Below are 15,610 nucleotides of genomic sequence, written 5' to 3' on the forward strand. Positions count from 1 at the left end.
GAGAAGCGACAATGAGACCGAATTCAAGAATACTCTAGTTGAGGAATTTCTTGATGAAGAGGGCATCAAGCATGAGTTTTCAACTCCATACACCCCTCAACAAAATGGTGTAGTAGAGAGGAAGAATCATACACTCATTGACATGGCAAGGATAATGCTAGATGAGTACAAGATGCTGGACATCTTTTGGTGCGAGGCCGTCAACACTGCTTGACATGCCATCAACCGCCTCTACCTATACAAGAAGTTGAAGAAAACTTCATACGAGCTTATAACCGGTAACAAGCCTAAGGTGTCTTACTTTAGAGTGTTTGGGTGCATGTGTTTCATATTTAACAAGAAACCCAAAACCTCTAAGTTTGCACCTAAAGTTGATGAAGGTGTTCTTCTTGGTTATGGATCAAATAAGCATGCCTACCGTGTCTTCAACAAAACCTCTAGGAGAGTTGAGATTGCGGTAGACATGATATTTGATGAATCTAATGGCTCTCAAGTGGAGCAAGTTGATTCAAGTGTTGTAGGAAAGGAGGATCCACTATGTGAAGCAATCAAGCAATTGGCCATTAGTGATATTAGACCACAAGAAGATGAAGTCACTAAAGTGAAGGTTCCTCAAGTTGCTGCTACACCAATTTCCACTGACGTACCTGATGCTAAACAGCAGCAGACACCTGCTGCAACACCTGCATGCGGTAGTGCCACACTTGAGAGCGGTAGTGTCACACCTACACAGTCAGCAGCAGCTGATTCGACTCTAGCTCATGGACAAGACCTACAACCCATATTTGAGCAAAAAATGATGAAGGTCCAGTAGATGAACAAGAGTCCTTTGAGCATCCAAGGCTAAGGCAAATAATATAACGAGATCATCCCATTGACAACATCCTTGAGAGTCTTCGAAAGGGGTAATAACTTGTTCACATTTAGCAAATTTTTGCCAATATTACTCATTTATTTCTTCTTTGGAACCTCTTAAGGTAGAACAAGCACTTGGAGACCTAGATTGGGTGATGGCCATGCAAGAAGAGCTCAACAACTTTGAAAGAAATCAAGTGTGGACCTTGGTGGAACGACCCAATACTAATGTCATAGGCACCAAGTGGGTCTTCCGCAACAAGCAAGATGAGAATAGAGTGGTGACAAGGAACAAAGCAAGATTGGTTGCTCAAGGTTTCACTCAAGTAGAGGGCTTGGACTTTGAAGAAATATATGCACCGGTGGCAAGGCTTGAAGCAATCCAAATGCTTCTAGCTTATGCCGCTCATCACAACTTCAAGCTATATCAAATGGATGTGAAGAGTGCATTTTTCAATGGCCCTATTCAAGAACTTATCTATGTTGAGCAACCACCGGGCTTTGAAGATCATAAGTTTTCCAACCATATCAACAAACTCCCAAAGATGCTCTATGGGCTTAAGCAAGCACCAAGAGTATGGTATAAATACCTTAAGGAATTCTTGCTTAAATAAGACTTTGAAATTGGCAAAGCCGATCCTAACCTTTTCACTCAAAAAGTTGGCAAAGATATATTTATGTGCCAAATATATGTTGATGATATAATATTTAGTAGTACTAATCATTCTTTTTATGAGGAATTTAGTAGGATCATGACCAAGAGATTTGAGATATCCATGATGGGTGAATTAAAGTTCTTCCTCAGATTTTCAAATCAAGCATGTGAAGGATGGAACTTTCATTAGCCAAATGAAGTACACCCATGATATGCTCAAAAAGTTTAACATGGTGAATGCCAAGACTATCAAAACTCCCATGCCAACCAATAGACATCTAGATCTCAATGATGAAGGAAAAGCCATGGATACTAAGGTATATCGCTCCATGATCGGCTCTCTACTTTATTTGTGCGCATCTAGACCTGATATTATGTTTAGTGTGTGCATGTGTGCTAGATTTCAAGCTAACCTGAAAGAGTGACACTTAGTGCCCGTTAAAAGAATCTTGAGATATTTAGTACACACTCTAAACCTTGGCTTGTGGTATCCTAAGGGCTCTAAGTTTGATCTACTTGGGTATTTAGATTCCAATTACGCCAGTTGCAAAGTAGATCAAAAAAGCACCTTGGAGACATGTCAATTCCTTGGATGGCTCCTAGTGTCTTGGAGTTCTAAGAAGCAAAATTATGTAGCTCTTTCCACTGTCGAAGCTGAGTATGTTGCAGCCGGTGCATGTCGTGCCCAACTACTTTGGATAAGGCAAACCCTTTAAGATTTTAGATGTCACTTCACCAAAATCTTACTGTTGTGTGACAACAAAAGTGCCATAAAGCTCGCCAATAATCCTGTAAGCCACTCAAAAACTAAGCACATAGACATCCGACATTATTTCTTGAGAGACCATAAAACCAAAGGAGATATCGAAATTCACCATATGAGCATAGAAAAGCAACTAGCCGATATCTTCACTAAGCCTCTCAATGAGTCAAGGTTTTATGCTTTGCGTAGTGAGCTAAATATACTTGATTCTCGTCACGTGGTTTGAACTATATCACACCTTGATTGATGAACTAGCATAGATAGGAGAAATGAATTTGAAAGGTTTAAATATTGTGCTTCAAAATGATTTGTCATAAGAAACAAGTGCATTATGATCATTGTTTGTATTGATTATTTGATGCTGATCACAGTGTGCTTGAGATATGTGTCCATATCCTATATGTATATAACTATTTAGTTAGTAGCTAAATCTTGTTATTCTAGGGAGTGCGGCTGTGCCGTGCCTGCCTTGTGACAGTGCCATGTGTGGCAAGCGGTAGTGCCGCACTTTGAATTCCAATCAGAATTCGGCCCACAACAGCTAGTTACCGTAGGACCCATCTTACCTCCTTAACCCACCAGCCCCAGGGTAACTCCCTCTCTTCCCTTCTGCCCGACACCACGCTTTCTCTCTGTCTCGCACATCCGTTGTCGCCATGTTGTCGCCCAGTCCTCATCACCGGTGGCCGTTGAAGCTCTAGGGTAGAGCCATTTCATCTCTTTCCATCTCAATCCGTGTGAATCAAAGGTGAAACCCTAATCCTTCCCGATCTATGCAATATGTCAATTCTAGTTGTCTTGGATGGTTAATTGGAAAGTAGATAGTAGTTTGGATGGTGCTTTGAGGATTGATTGAAGTAGAAATCGTGATTCAACCTTGGAGCCAAATTAACTGCTGCGGTAGTGCCGCACCCTTGGCACGGCAGTGCCGCACCTCTATGGCAAAGCTAGCAGTGCTAAACTCTTGGTTCGATGGTTGACTCACTTTATCTATTTCACTCAGCTCCCAATGCTAAGATTCATGATTACTAGGCTTTCTCTCAATCATATCTAGATGAATCGATGACATAGACATGTTTATGCTTGCTGAGATTGTATAGTGGGCTGGGAGTTAAAATATAAAGTAAGTTCAGTAGACAAGAAGATACAAAATGTAGTCTTAGTGAAACAGCTAGTGCGGCAGTGCCGCTCCTAGGCGCGGCAGTGTCGCACGTCTAGGGGCAGTACCACATCAGTTGTTTCCCTCGCTTGCATGTTGATTCTTCTTAAGTACTTAACTTGCTTTATAGGGTAACTTCTACTATCTATTTGTACAGTTTCTTATTTTGATCTATTTTTGCGTAGATGGCCTCCGGGGGTGAAGATGACCGGAGGGGGAAGAGAAAGATGACCGAGCCTCTCAACAAGCAAATGCCTCATTGTGGTCATGGTAGAACCACAGGGGGTAGCAGTAGTGCAGTAGGCAGAGGGGATGCTAGTGACAGGGGGAGAAGAGACCAGTTGATCCAAGACGAGGAGAACTTAGAGAGGGCTAGCCGCACCATTCCTCCAGGTGCTTACCTAGATACTCCACCTCACCTTGAGGAGTTTGACAGAGGTTACATCAAAGAGTATTCTGAGGAAGTGATCATGAGACGTCCCGTTGACATATGTGCTCATCCCGTGCTCAACTATGCAGGAAAGCTAAAGATGGTGGAAAAAACACATGAGAACAATCCTTATGAGCAGCCAAAGGATTTGGAGGTGGACTACATGTTTTGGAATGAGTTTCATTCCAACTTTTATGCCTCATTGATTTTCAACTCCAAAAAGTCAAAGATTGTTAAGATATAGTACGTTGACTGGGAGGAGATGAAGGGGAAGAATGAGTCTAAGTTCAACAAAATGATCAAGGCTTGTGAGCTATTTGGCCTCACTGATATCATGAGCTTCTGGTACAATTGGAATGAGGAAGTGCTAGCCTAGTTTCATGCCACCTTCTTCTATGACATCTACACTGATGAGATTCACTAGATGACTAAGGGACGGTATTATAGGATTGACTTTGTGACTTTTAGTCAGATCCTTGGTTTTGGAGAGGAGGAGCGGGGCTTCACTTATATTCATGATGAGGCTAGAGTTGAGATCCATGACATTGCATATATGTTGATTGACAAGAGAAGTGCAGATGGTAAGGTCAGTGGCTTGAAGAGCTACTACTACATTATGAACAATCTGATCAGACACACAATAAATCCCAAAGATGGAGCCGCTTTAGATCTTAATGGCTATGTGAGGAATGTGCTAGCTAGGTTTGCTTCTAGAGGTGATAGGTTCAATGTCCCTACCTTCATGTGGCGTGAGCCGAGGAATGCCATGGAGGATGGGAGAAAGGGGATGCCCTATGTCCCCTATCTCATGTTCATGATTGAGAGGGTCACTGGTTATAGGTTTGATAAAGATGGTCTCCACATCATCTACAAGATTGAGAAGACCCAAGCCTCATGTGCTAGCAGGGCAGTGAGATGCTCTTCATCAGTTGAGGGCGTGCCTAAGTCATCTCGCTCTAGGCGTCGCAAGGATAGGAAGATGGAGAAGTTTAGGAGATGGATTAAGGCCATTTTCACCACTTGCACCTATGCAGCGAGGACCGCATATGAGGACCGGTTAGAAAACCATGAAGCCAACATAGAGGCTAGAGAGCATGTAGGGCTGCCACCTCTTTCTCTAGTATAGTCACCACCGAGGTTTGACAACCTCCCTAGCCTCTCCGACATAGATTCAAAGGCTGATGAGGAGGAGGAGGAGCAAGAGTAGCCAGAGCTTGACCCTCACACGAGGTTGAGCTCCACCTTGCAGTCCATAAGGAGGAGCACCAGGCATGAGCGCCACACTTCAACCACCCATCGCCAAGGGAGGACAGTGGTGTTCTCTTCCTCCTCCGACGACGATGATGATGGTGGTGGTGAGGAAGATGTTGCATGTGCTAGTGGAGCTACTGGTGGAGATGATGTCGATTGGGACACCATCCAAGAAGATGAGGAGTGAGTGCTGGTCTTTCTTCTTTTCTTCTCTTTTTGGTGCTTTATGCCAAAGGGGGAGAAAATTAGAGGGGATAACAACTTTTTTTGTCGCCATGGAGAGGAGATTGCTGCAGCTAGAGCTTCATGTTCTTATCTGTTTAGAGTAGACTTTGTTAGGTTGAGAGTTTGAGAGATGATTCAAAACTCTATTTATGTAATAATGCTACCTAAGTACTTTATATATGTGGGATATGGATATGAATTAATCTGTGATGTAGCTTGTGATAATATTTGCTAGAATGTACATCTTTATATATGTTACATGTTGTGTGGTGCCTGTTCTAATCTGTGATGTTACAGCAAGTGCGGCAGTGCCGCACCCAGCTGTTATAGCAAAACTTGTTGTGCATGAACTGTCATTCCCATCACGTCTACATACCTAACATAGTATGCAGCACCCCACAGGAGCATGGATGTATGGGGAGCCCCATCACTTTCACTAAAATGTGAATCTTGGCTTATTGTGCCAATTTGAGAATTCAATTCTCTATTCACATATTTTAGGGGAGGCTCTACACCCATGGCTCAAAAATCTCAGTATTCATTTTATATCTTTTATAAGCTCTAATTGGGTTGTCATCAATCACCAAAAAGGGGGAGATTGAAAGTGCAATCAAGCTCTAATTGTGGGTTTTGGTGATAATGACCACGCAATTAGAGAACTAATGAGATTTATCGAGATGACAAGCAGAAAATCTATATTCGAGGATGTTACATGAAACGGAGGAGCCCCCAATTATAAATGTTGATGGCTTCAAACTCAAAGGAGGTTTAAATTCTTTTATATTTTGAATTTGAGTATAAGAAAAGCCGTACTATAAAAGGGGACACAATGCTTAAGCTAACATGTTGATGTGAGTACGTGTATGGAACACACGACTGCAACTTATATGGCCTGATCTTCATAGTAGAGCATAAGTAAACTTGATAACTATCGTTGCATGACCTGATGGAGAGGTAGCGCACCACGAGATCTTGCACCCGCGATGAACTGTCGAGACATCCACCCTTCCATGCGCCGACAAAACCAGTCCACGCAATCACGCCATATAGACATGAAGGCATGAACTGGGTGAACCAAAGTTTGGTGTTCTACAACCCCCTCAGGAGTCGAAAGAACGAATGTTGCAAAGCACTCATGCCTTACCAAAGATTCCAAATATTCTCTCCATGAGAGGAGAAAAACACACACAAGGTGGCTGTATTTTAACCAAAAGAGACTCTTACATAGAAGGATTACATGGGTATTTATACAATGATGAAAAGTATGCAAAAAGTTGACACTTAATCTGGGTGCTAACCACCATTCCAAAGGTCCTCTTTACTTTTGGCTAACTAAAGTGGGAACTCAAGCAATCTCTTCAATTCTCGCGCAGGTGCTAGGCTGCATGTGCACCTTCCACTAAAACGATCATAACTCTTAGCTCGGAAGTCCAAAAGATGCACCGTTTGTTGCGTTGGAAACTAGACTTCAATATCTTTCTGCTGATATGGAATAAGGATGCAGAAACGTGGCCCAGTTTTGCAGGTACAGCTATAACAAACTGTTGAATCATAGTTGAGGTTGAGTTATCCTTGTCCACATCACATGTGCTAGCAAGGCTCAATCTTACACATACATCCTCAGTTACTCAGCCAAGACAGCCAACACTTCACTCTTACCCTTGCTATCTTGCCTAGTGCGGCAGTGCCGCACCAAGAGAGAGGCACTGTCGTACTTGAGCTGAGGCACTGCCAGGACTTAAGTGATCGTTGGGGCTAGGGGGTACTTATATCTTTTCCCTTCCTCCCCAACGTCTCTCTTCTCTCTCTCCCACTCATTCAGCTCGTCCAACAACAAAAGAGTGCCCTTCTCTCTCCTTCATTGGTGACCTTGAGCTCCCAATCATTCTCCCTTGATTTCCCCATCAATCCTTGAGAGAAAAAGGTTCCAAACTCAATTAGAGATCAGATCATTTGATTCCCCAACTCAAAAGAGCACTTGGTTCACGTTTTGGGTGGCGGTTGTGTTTATTACTCTTGGAGCTTTGCTCCTAGCCGGCTAGAGCGTCGCCCGTGGAGCTTGCCAACTTTTGTGGTAGCCCCAGGAGGTTTGTAACCACCTCTTCAAACTAGTAAACTCACCCCTCATCTCAAGAGTTGAGTCTCTTGATTTGAGAACGAGGAAGGGTTGTAAAGCCCTAAGCCTTAGTGGCTAACCTCAACAATGTGGACGTAGGCAAGCCTTGCTGGCGAGTTGAACCACGGGTTAAATCATCGTGTCACCTTGTGCTTGATTTATATCATTTGCATTTCATATTGTTGTTGAGGTGATTTCTAGGATTTGTGGTCGATCTACTTGTGTGTTGTGTTCCTACCACTTCTAGCTCTCGATCTATGAATCTTATACCTGCAGGAAGCTAAGAAATTTCTCCGATTCAAGTTTACATTCACTGATTTTGAACTGTGATTCGAAGTTGTCTGCAGGTGCGGCAGTGCCACTGTTTTGACCCGGCAGTGCCGCTATCCGGCTTTGCCGCGAGGTCAGAGCGACAGTGCCGCAGGTTGTATTTGATAAAAGTTTAAGTGTTTGTTTTGACAGACGTATTCAACCCCCCTCTAAGCTAACCAGAGATCCTACAGATAGCCGATGATCGAACACAACTGTTAGTCTCCGTCAAACCATTGACAAGGATCAAGCTAAGAAAATACAGTAGTGGCTTACCAATCACAACCATTAACTTAGTTAATCTTGTCATGTTCTTACGGGCGACAATTGTAGACGTAACCAACACTAACACCGGCCTCTTGTAATCTTGGAGGTTGCCCAAGAGTTTACAATGACATGGTGGTTCAACTCGTGCCAAGTTTTATCTTGTAAACACTTGTTATGTCTTTTTGCAGTGCATATTGTGAGTCATGACAAAAGGTGCCTGTAAAAATGATGATGTAAATTTTATTGTAAGTTTTTTTGTGCCTTGCTGAAGCTTATTGATACATGGAAGGTTATTTGTAAGGGCCATACCGTACAGAACTTTCACATAAATCAATTCATTTTCATAGAAAAATGTAAAAAAAAAACATTATAAATTGGACCTAAAATATCATACTGGTGCCATGTAGTATGTGGCTTTATGTTACAATCTTGCAAACGTGATAACTCATAATTATGGTTTCAATAATGGTTACTTTGAAACCACAAAACTATATCCATTGATTTAAAATTCCAAATAAATAGTTTAGCATCATTAGTTAGGGCTTATTTGGATTCATTAACACTAATAATTAGTAGCTAAAATTAGTAATAGTGGGACCAAACAAATATACTAATAAATCTTTTAATTACTCTCTCTATCCCTGAATAAATAGATTCCTCCCACAAAAATTTGTCTACAAATAAATCAATCTCTAGGAGATTCAATGGTCCATCAACTCATTTATTTTCCTCATAGTTCTCTCATATTTATTACCGCTACCAAATTCCCTAATCCAGGTTTGAGTTTGGATGGTGTAGTAAATGCTATAATCACCAATAAGTGTGTGCAACTACTCTAATTAATGAAAGGTAGTAAGGTTTTTTCTGTGTCATATTAATCTGTCCTAAACTTGCTAGAAATCTATTTATTCAAGGACAGAGAGAGTATTAGCTAATGAGTCACTAACTACTAATTTTATTAGCTGTTTTGGAGTTGTTAATAGGTGTTAATAGTTCGTATGCACCTTGAAGTAACTATCTTACCACCTATTAGCAGGTGGATCTAAAATGGACCCTGATTAAAAATTAGTTAACTAAAAAATAGCTAGCTACTACTTAATAGCTGCTATTTTTTAGTGCCAATGGATCCAAACAGTACCTTAGTCATGCATCATGTGCAATCTTATTAAAATTGTAAGTACACTTTGAAAAAAAAGTTAAATTTTGTCCTAAACGTCATGCTATGTATATACCATAAGATATTGCACGACTCATTGTGGTGACAATATATCCTATCATAGGTTAAGCTATACTAGTCACACAAAAAATGGTTAAGCTATATTAATTTAAAATTTAGCATAGATAGAATATACATACATAGGGGCTTCAGAGCTTAATAACTAAAGATATTTTGAAAGCAACCGTCGTCTAAGGTCTTATAGATTTTGACTGGTAGGACATATGTCCATTAGTCGCCATCGCAAAACTATGGGATGATATAAAATCTTGCATCGGACGTTTCTGATGATTCAGTCATATATGTGGCTATATCCCAATGCAACCATATAAATTTCTCAAAAAGTAGTGGAGTAGCATATAATATAATATATTGAAATAGATAGAAGATCACTCCAATGGTAGTGATGGTACTATCGAAGTTTGTATACTAAAAACAAACTCGACAATACAAGACTTGCCATGAAGCATACTTCCTGTTGGAAAAATCTAAGTTGTCTATAGAAATGGTCTTTTTTTAACAGGATTGCTCTAAACTAAAAAGGCATTCTTCTATAAACCCTAAGACTGCCCCTTATTTCTCACAAAATTACATAATTAAAATATGTGTATGTATCTAACCTTCCAAATCACAACGTCAATTATACAATTGGAAGTTTCTCAGCCTAAAAGTCAGTAGTGCCGCAACTAACGAGTTCCTAGGAGAATCAATATCAATATATTTCGTAGAATTTCGTAGGAAATGGACAAAGCTTTCCTTTCAGGTTTGGAAATCGGGATTTTGGATTTGCTGTGACAGGTAAGGGACTGACTGACAGGATAGAGATGGGCAGTTTGGTAATTTAGCGTGAAGAACGGGCGACTCGGCCGCGTTGAGTCACAGTCCGGCCGCGGGGAATCTTGACCCACCATATACGCCTGACGCGGACGCGTCGTCGGCTCGCGACCCCACCAGCCCCGAGGGGGGGCAGAAGCGTCATTTGGCGCGGGTGCCGGGTGACGAACCGGATGCCGTCATCACATCGTAAAGCTGGTGATCCCGTGTGGTGCCTTCCCATGCATGTGACCGTGTTGCCAACTTAATAAAGGGGTCAACGGCACAGGGCGTTGTCCTCTCGCAATGGTTGGTGCTCGGTCCTGCACGTCGTCATGTCCTGGCTAGGAGCTATCCTGGTCGTGAGATTGATTGTACACCATCAGCTCCGATGCATTTTGCAATTCGTTACAACAACTAGGTTTTTATAAAAGAGGCCAGACGGCTTGAACGGTGATGGAGGGGAGAAAATTTTTTCTTTTTGCACATTTCTTAACAACTGTGTAACCATTTCGTGCAAAGATGTGTGTGAAAAAAAAACTCTACAGGTACAGATCTATGTGAATGTTCCTGAGTGTTCAGCTAAACTAAATTATTTACTGTTTATATTAAAAAACATTGTTTATATTGAAACGTAACTGAACAAGCCGGCTACACCAACTCGACGGGAAGGTGATTGGTTCCGCGGCGGGGCAACGTGTCGGGCGGGTCCACCTCCCCGTGCTGTTAAGCTTTCTTCACGTGATCGCCGCATTTAGGACGGACTTGGAAGATTTGGGATGCGAAAACGCAATGGATTTTCCGACGCTTCGCGATCGGAATTTTCCACAAGATTTGCTTGCGGCTCCGGCAATCCATGAGCCTCTCCCCCTTCATTGCACGGAAAGTAGTTGCAAAATTTCCTCCGTTGGCTGTGGCTTGTCAGTATTTTTCTCCCACACAAACCAGTCAGCAGTACTTCTTCATGAACCAGCAACGATATGAACCAGCCAACCGAATAGGCTGATGCTTCCTTGCCGGTCTGCTTCTAAGCAGCATGATTACGCGAAAACGAAAACCATTCATTTGCGAGCGCCAGTGTTGACGAAATGAGTGCTTACATGTCGCTTGCAGATATAGTTGTATCCATTCAAAGTTTCATGATGCCAGACTGCCAGTAATTTCAGGAATCCACAAGGTTTTGTGGCCACGGTTTCTTGTCAAATCCAGCCACCAGCGTCAACTCTTTCCTAAGCTCTGCTAGCACATAACAATGCTCCGGCAAAGCATCTCCGGCTCTCCCGGGGTTGGACGTCGCCATCGGTCGTGTGTCCTGAACGCGCGTGCCGTGATCACCATCTCACTCTGATTTACTACCAGCTCCTCCTCCTCCACAGCGCGTGGAAACGACCAGAGTTCAGAACTTGCTTGAGGATCACTACATGCAGGATGCAGCAGCGGCCAGAGTTCAGATAGGGTTCTGATTTCTCAAGATAAGGATTAACCGCACAGCAGTGAGCAGTGTTTGCTACACTGACTGGTCTGGTATGCACAGGGAGCAGCAGTGTAGCACCCACTCCCACTGACAGCTACAGGAGGATCAGGGTCGGAGCGAGTTGCGTGCACTCCTGTGCCACCGAGAGACCGCCGCGATTTCTCTTCCACTCGTCCCGTGACCACGACGGCCGGCCCACGTCGCCGTCGGGGTCTGCTTTTGTCCGTCCGGGTGAGTGAGTGTGCGCAGCACTCACCCGGCTCGGCTCGGTGTCCAGCTAGCGCACCCATTTCCGCAAAGCTGGCGAAAGGCGGAAGAGGATCGGAGGACGACGACGACGATGCGCGCGCGGCGAAGCCTTGAGATGCAACCGGCCGGACAGTGGCCACTGGGCGGGCTGCAGCGGCGAAAGGCGTGGCCGCGTCGCGGTGATGGGCCACCGTCGTCTGATCCGCCGACGATGACGGGTCGGCCAGCGAGTTGCCGACGGCCGACCGGCCTTTGCGAGAGAAAGACGTCGGGGACAGACATGGATGTGGGGTGGGTCGGCAGAGGGTACACAGTACTAAGAACATGGTGCAATGGGCGTCTAGTGTCCTTCACCTAACAGAGTCTCTGATCTTGACAATGCGATATCACATGGCGCAGACTGATTGTGGCCTTCCGGGACAAGAAAACGTGCTCAAAAGTCTAGAGATGCACCGGCTGCTCACCCATGCCAGATGCCACAAACTAAAAGGGTCAACTTCTGCGAAATTTCACGGGTTGGTGATGCCAAATCCTAGATGCACTGCAATTGATCGAGACCAGGCGTGGCAAAATTTCAACGAGACCGATTGATCCAGTTGAACCGATGTAAACCGAAAGTCAGTTAACTGGAGTTTTTGTGATATATTCGGTGAAGACTTTGACACTATTCAGTGATCAGTGATTTATTTTTGAGCTGATGTTAACCAAATTTATTTATGACTATATATTATGTGCGTTTGCATATTTAAATATATGTCTACGAGACATTCTTTGTTGCTTTTCCTTTTGTTTTAATGCATGATGCATTTTTCGTTGGGTGACTTCCTATCCAATTTTATTGTCACATTATCTCCTGTTGAAGTATATAATATGTATTGTGGTTAGCCGATTTAACCGAAACTATTTTTGGTCGGTCATTAGTTGTTCTGGCAACAAATTCAGTTAGCAGTTCACCAAAATAGAAACTCCTGATAACCGATTTCACCTAAATACCCGAATGCCTAGACCTAATCAAGAGAGAGAAAATCAGTGGGGCTTTCGAGCTTTCACATCTTCTTTTAGTTTTGCCTTTAACTCAATCTAATATGATTTCCTCGCATTCGTTTCTTTGTAGAACCTTCTTTTGCAAGTGTAATCTTCTTATCTTTCTTTATGTCCTTATTACATTTTTTTATTCTTTTCTTGGCAAAAGAAGAGATCCCCCACCTGTCAGTTCTTATTTTTTCCGAGTCTTGTGTTTGTCTTTTCTATGTTTCCTATGGGCATGGATTGTTTTAATTTGTGCATGTGTTTCAAATGATGTGCATTTTCTGTTGATATGGATGGTTTGTATGTTTGTATGTTGTGGATGTCTTGGCTATAATTATTGTTTCCTATTATAGTATCTTCTAATAGTGGCGCCAATTGTGTGCAGCTAGGGTGTTTCTAATACTGTGGTGTCATGTCCATTTGTGTTAGCCTATACTGCTTTAAGTGCATGTCATTTTTCTTGTGCCAATTTATTTCTTTGTTCATGACTAATCCTGAATTCTTTGTGTATCAATTTGTTTCCTTTGTTCCATGGCTAATCCTAAAGACTTTGGTTATTGAGTTAAATGCACCAGAGATCCATTAACTTGTGAGGAGGTTTCAGTTGGGTCCATCAACTTCCAAAGTGGCTTTTTGGGTCCATAAACTTTTAAAATGGTTCACTGCAGTCCATACCTATTTATTTAACCTTAAATTCAAAGCACATTTGTAGAAAACCCCTTCCCGCACCACGTCACGTACGCGGACGGCTCCGTGGCGCCCGCCGTCGCTGCTGCGGGCGCGCTGGCCAGGCCCATGACGGGGTAGGCGCGGCGGCCACTCCCGAACGTCATGAGCTGCATGTGCTGCCCCTTGGGGTCGACGCCAGCCCCCGCGCCGCCGGGCATGAAGCGCTCGGGCAGAAACTGGAGCGGCTCCTCCCAGCACCCCGGGTCACGGTCGATGGAGAAGATGACGGAGGTCTTGGGCGGGATGACGTAGCCCCGAACGTGGACCTGTTCGATGGTCTCCCGCTGCGCGAACACCGCGGGGGCTGCAGCCGCAGCGTCTCCTTGAAGACAGCCTGCAGGTAGGGAAGGCGCAGGACATCCTGCTTCCCGACCAGGCGCGACGCGCTCACCACGGCATGCCGGTGTGGGCCACCTGCATCGTCTACTACGTTTTCTCACTCTCTCTCTCCCCTGCTTCTCCCACGCACAGCTGCATCCACCGTCGGCGCTGCAGTGGTGTATCTCGCCGGCGCGCGCATGCGACTGGTCATGTGCAGCTCCGTCGAGAGCTCCCATTGTGCGCCCTTTTCGGGGGGTCCTTATGCACGGCGGCGGCAGCCCGAGGCCCACAACGGAGGCAGCTGACCACATGCCCACGCGGCGGGGTCTCCTTAAGCGCGCACTGACGGCGCCGGCCGTCATGGTGCGGGCGTGAGCCGTGCGCGCGGCGCACGGGACGGCGGCAACCACGCGGCCGAAAACCACGGCGATGGTCCGTCCTGACGTCTGCGCCCCATGACGCCGCAGCACGGACACTACCGAACAGCCGAGCTCCGATCGCCGACCTCCATGCCTACCCCGAACCACACCGCCGTTTTCGCAGGCGCCTACTACTTCCAACACTGGCCGCGGCGACTTCGGATGTGCTCACGACACCGCGCCATCTTCCTCATCCTCGTAGGCCCCGAACGCCGCCGCAGACCGCCCGCGATGCCAACTAGGAGCTGGTGCTGAACCTCACCACCGGACACCTACCTCCTTGCCGTCGTACTCTGCCGGCTGCGCCACCCGGACTGGGACCACGCACCGACGCGAAGAAAGCGCGGCGGAGCAACTGAACTGGTGCTAGCCTGGCCATCGACGTCAGCCGCCACCTCATCAGCATGTCCAACAACACCATCATGCGCATGGTGGCCAGCGCGCTGCCGGGCCACATGACGGAGGCGCCCAGGGACTGCGCCAAGCACGTCGCCGAGCTCGTGGGGGCCTTCAACGTCGAGGACTACGTGGGGCTCTGCCGGGGATGGGACCTGCAGGGGCTCATGCGGAGGACGCGAGAGGTGCGGGACAAGTTCGACGCGCTGCTGGAGATCATGATCATGGGCAAGGAGGAGAACCGGAGACGGCAGCATGGGCTGGGGCAGACCACCACCACCGCCGACAACAGCAGCAAGGACCTGCTGGACATCCTCATGGACGCGGCGGAGGACATGAACGCTGAGGTGAAGCTAACCAGGGAGAACATCAAGGCGTTCGTGCTGGACATCTTCACGGCCGGCTCCAACACCACGGCCACTAGCATGGAGTGGGCGCTGGTGCTGGCGCTCAACCACCCGGACTGCATGGAGAAGCTGCTCGCGGAGCTAGACGCCGTGGTGGGCGCGTCGCGCCTGGTCGGGGAGCAAGACGTCCCGCGCCTTCCCTACCTGCAGGCAGTCTTCAAGGAGACGCTACGGCTGCAGCCCCCACGGTGTTCGCGTAGCGGGAGACCATCGAGCCGGTCCACGTCCGGGGCTGCGTCATCCCGCCCAAGACCTCCGTCTTCTTCAACATCTTCTCCATCACCCGCGACCCGGGGTGCTGGGAGGAGCCGCTCCAGTTTCTGCCCGAGCGCTTCATGCCCGGCGGCGCGGGTGGTGGCGTCGACCCCAAGGGGCAGCACATGCAACTCATGCCGTTCGGGAGCGGCCGCCGCGCCTGCCCCGGCATGGGCCTGGCCAGCGCGCCCGCAGCAGCGACAGCGGGCGCCATGGAACCGTCCGCGTACGTGACGTGGTGCGGGAAGGGGTTTTCTACAAATGTGCTTTGA

The 15,610-nt window shown here is 46.0% G+C and overlaps 1 pseudogene; it reads left to right on the top strand.

Moving 5' to 3' along the window:
• Positions 1-14,316: 14,316 nt before the first annotated feature.
• Positions 14,317-15,610, top strand: LOC136524365 (cytochrome P450 93G2-like; annotated as a pseudogene).

This window comes from Miscanthus floridulus, chromosome 18, assembly GCF_019320115.1.
Source record: "Miscanthus floridulus cultivar M001 chromosome 18, ASM1932011v1, whole genome shotgun sequence".
Taxonomy (NCBI): domain Eukaryota; kingdom Viridiplantae; phylum Streptophyta; class Magnoliopsida; order Poales; family Poaceae; genus Miscanthus; species Miscanthus floridulus.